The sequence below is a fragment of the Cynara cardunculus genome (assembly GCF_001531365.2).
Source record: "Cynara cardunculus var. scolymus isolate 2C chromosome LG 4, CcrdV1, whole genome shotgun sequence".
Lineage (NCBI taxonomy): Eukaryota > Viridiplantae > Streptophyta > Magnoliopsida > Asterales > Asteraceae > Cynara > Cynara cardunculus.
The window spans coordinates 8,924,538-8,929,048 of NC_037531.1; positions in this window are offsets into that span (position 1 = coordinate 8,924,538).

Genomic DNA, 4,511 nt, shown 5'->3' on the forward strand with positions numbered 1-4,511 from the left:
ATCCCGACCAATATTTGAACCTTTGTCAAAATCATGCAAAAACATGTATTTCTACGTGGTCATAAAAGAATTTTTCAAATCTTCTTGCATCACTCAATCCATATTTTCGGATCCTCCCATCTCTAAGTCTAAGATCAAACTTTAACACTTACAATTGATCAGTGTGTCGGCGTTTGAGCTAAAGACTCAACTCAAGTGACCAAGTCTATGAGTTAGTAAAAATGGCAACACCAAAATGTTACTTACTAGTCTTAGATTTCGCTCACACCTACACCCAAAGGGGTGCCTAGCTAATACTTAAAGCAAAAAACATAATATAATAACAAGAATACTTAAAGATTAATAGCATTGAGAAATAAACTACAAACTGTTGCCACTAGCCACTGTGGCGAATAGTGCTGGAAATTACATACTTAAAAATAAACAACAACTACAACTATCTAAGAAAATAAGGTAGAAATAGAAACAGCTAGCGCTTTCTACATTGAGAGATTTCTCCTCCCAAATGAAATTCTGAAGCCTCTATTTATAATGGAGAATGAAAAAGGTGGTGGAGGGTTTTATCCACAAAGGTTTTCAATGAGCTCAAGCCTTCTTTAACCAAAAGGCTCCTTGTCTTCTTACTCAACTCTTTCATGAAAGTTCAAATTCTGTTTTCCATCATTTAAGCTTTTACGTAGGCATTGGTGCATGAACAATTCCTTGCATCAAGATTAGCTTTACTTGATTTTCTCATTTAGCTTTTGTCTTCTTTTTATCTTCCTTGGTCTCTAGAGTTTGACCTTCAAGAATGTCATAATGCAGTTGAAATAGGCAAAAGAATACATGCAAAAAATGATATTAGTTGTCCTTGGATTTACATCACTCACCATAGTGACGAACAAAGTAACCACTTTCCACAGTCCAACATTTAACCCAAAAACTATGCGTCCAACCATCAATACACAATTTTTTATCTTCAACAGCTCCAAATGAGGATAAACAAATAAAATGGAGAACCACGAACATATACATGGGAGATACAAACTACAAGGGAAGAAAATCACACACAAACGATGTGTAAAAACACACAAAATAAGAGTTATCGCACCCATAAACTTTAACTTTTTACTTGTCCCTAAGTAACTAAAAGGAAATAATAAAAAACAAATGAAGTTACAAACACACAAGTAGATTAGGTATCACAAATAGGATCCTTTTATTTTTCTTTTTCTTTTCTTCCAAAACCTTTTGACTAAAAGTATTCATAGATTTCCTTAATCTTTTCACTCTATTCTTTTTATAGCAATTTGATTTCCATATGCTAAACTATAATTCACCCATCTTACAATAATTTACTTTGCAGACTTGGATCTATAAGGCTTTGATGAGTAAGAATGGTGATGTGCCCTGACCCGGTGGGGAACCCGGTTCACCCGAATGGGGACGGGGATTTCTCGCTAAAACGGGTCCCGGGGATCCCCGGTAGACTCAAACCGGGGACGGGGCCGGGGGATGTTACCCAAACCGGGGTCGGGGATGGGGATCCTCGGTGGACTCAAACTAACATGTATTTTTCATAGGGTATGACCGGGGATAGGATGTTAATCCTCGTACTCACCAGGCACTGGGGCCAGGGCCGGGGGCTCTTACTAAAAACCGGGGTCGGTCCCGGGGATTACAAAACCCGCCCCATCACCGCCCTGTTGCCATGCCTATTAAAGGGTTAGTGTTTAAGGCTTTTTACTCTCCTTATATTTTTCATCTTCCCCCAAAATTTGTATTTTTCAGGTTACACAAAAAAATGTTTTTACTATGTATTTGATATGTTTTGCCCAAATTTCCACCTCAATGTGTCAAACTCCACTATTTCTATGTCCCAGTTTCATTTTTTTCGCTATGTGATTAGAGGGCACATGAGGCAGAGTGTGTTTTTTTTGGTCTTTCCAGTTTTTCGAAGGATCAGGAAATTAGCATATAAGAATGCCTACCCTAGAAGATCGCGCTCGTATATTCAACACATGTGTTTCATCCCCCCAAACTTACAATAGACAATCGTCATTGTTGAGGAAATGTTAAAACTCAAAGGCTTAGATAAGGTAATAAAGGAAAAGTGTATCGACCAAGTGTTTAATAAAGATGGTCTATATCATTTATAAAATTTCAAAGTTTGATCAATGTAGAAATCGATGAAGTGGTTACTTAGTTCTAGAAATTTACTAGTTGTGGATAGATTATTCAAACTATGAAACTTAAAATCTAAGGATATGACATGCAAAAGACTTCTATTTGTCAAAGACCTTCTAGCCTAGTGGTAAAGGCTTGGGCATGGCATAGTCATGAACCCAAGTTCGAGCCCTGGGAGGGGAGTGTTGGCGACATTTAAGTGGGGCCATGTTTAGCCTCCAAATTTGTCGGGGATTAGTCTGGCTTTGGCCCGGACACCCTTACAAAAAAAAGACTTCTATTTGTTTTTCTTATCCCAAAAATTTTGATACTAGTCAAAAATGAACATACTCAAATTACACACACACACAAATGTAAAACAGAAGACATAAAGTTGGAGCTCGGAGTAAGAAGACAAGACAAGTTTGCATCATGATTATGTAGGATTTGATTAACCCCCCCCCCCTCCCCTGCCCTCCCCTCCCCTCCCCTCCGAGTGAATCTTCAAAAAGTGTTTCAATATAATAGTCGCCTCCACCATAACAAAGGTTCGTCTAACAACTTCCCCACCCAAAGAACACGATCTAGACAAAATATTCGAGCTTTTGATCACACGAATCCTCCCTATCGTCCATTGTGGGAGCATTGTCGTCACAAAAAGAAGATTGCACAACATGAGCAAACATCATTTAGGAATTTTTGCATCTTGAAGCACCCATAAACTATTGGTAAGTAAAGAAGGTTTTGCTCATATGCTGAAATTTTGCCTCAAAAATATCCAACTCTTTCTCAACATCACTCTCATCTTACCTAATATATTTTTAACTTTTCATTCTCACTTGGTAAGGAGCCTTGATTTTAATTGTCCATCTCGTCGACTACTTCTCCCATCTTAGTGTTCAAGACTTCAAATGAGGATGTGAAATTTTCCAGAAATATCGTAAAACTTTCCATTAAGCTTGGGGAAAACATTTCAAAAGAGTGAGATGGTTTGGGTTGTTCAAAACATGCTCGGGTGGGTAGATGGGAACAAAGGACGTGAAGCCACAGTGAGGATAATTCACATGAAAATCACAAATATGATCAAAATTCCCCTCCCTTGATTGGTCAAATGTATTCATAAGGGAAGTGAAAATGAAGGGTACGTCATCATCTCAAATATTTGTCAAAAATTAGGATGTTGTTCTTAGGAATAATCGAAAGTATTAAAATTTGGGACATCCCAACTAAAACCTTCCATTAGGGCAAAAAGAATCAAAGAAAACCCTGACTTGATAGCAGAAATAGTATTTGGTCCATAAGAGTGGCCACCTCTGTTGCCACATGTAGAAGTGCACACGAACATTATGATCTCTATAAGTAATAAAGTGGTAGTAATACCGAGATCGTATCCACAGGTTTCGGACTTCATAGTTTCGAGTATTGAGTTGAGAATACAATGATTTTGGTTAGAGAAGAAGAAAATATCTTTGAGCAAGCTTGGTGCTTTTAACAATTAAGTAAAAATAATTAATTTAAAGAAAAAAAAAGTATTTGTGTACGCTTTCCCTATGTCATTTGTAGTAACATTATGGTCAAAGACATTTGCCACAAAAACGTCTATAAAAGTCATCATCCCTTGAAAGTGAACTTCCACAGAGAACAATCACATGTCTCCACAAAGTCACTAATGTTGCTAACTACCGACTTATCGATCCAACTAAGTTGAGTTCCAAGAGTCCTAGTTTTACCGGTATAGAGATCGATACTCAAATCTCTTTGTAACACCAATCCTAACCAACATTTGAAACTTAGTCTGAATCATGCAAAACCCAATATCGCTATGTGGTCATAAAAAAATTCTCAAATCTTCTTGCATCAGTCAAGTCGTATTTCTGAATCTGCACATCTCTGGGTCTAAGATCTAATATCAACACTTACAAGTGATCGAATTGTCTGCATTTGAGTTAAAATCTTGACTCAATTGACCAAATCTAACAGTTAATAAAAATATAAGAAGAAAACTTAAAGATTACTCGCATTGAGAAATAAACTACAAATTGTTGCCACTTATAGCCACAATGGCGAAAAGTGCTGGAAATTACTTAAAAATAAACTAAAACTACAACTATCTAAAAAATAAGATAGAAAGAGGAATAACTTAAGCTTTCTACATTGTTATTCTCCTCCCAAATGAAATCCTGAAACCTCTATTTATAATGGAGGAATAACTTCAAATAGTTTTCTAGTAAGTTTCAAAAACTATTTTGTGACGGAATCGAGTAATTTTTCATGTCCCATCGTCATTCGTTTCTACCAAACATGACTAATGTATCAAACTAACAAACACAAGCCAAGTAAAAAGTGCATTTTAAAACCAAACCATC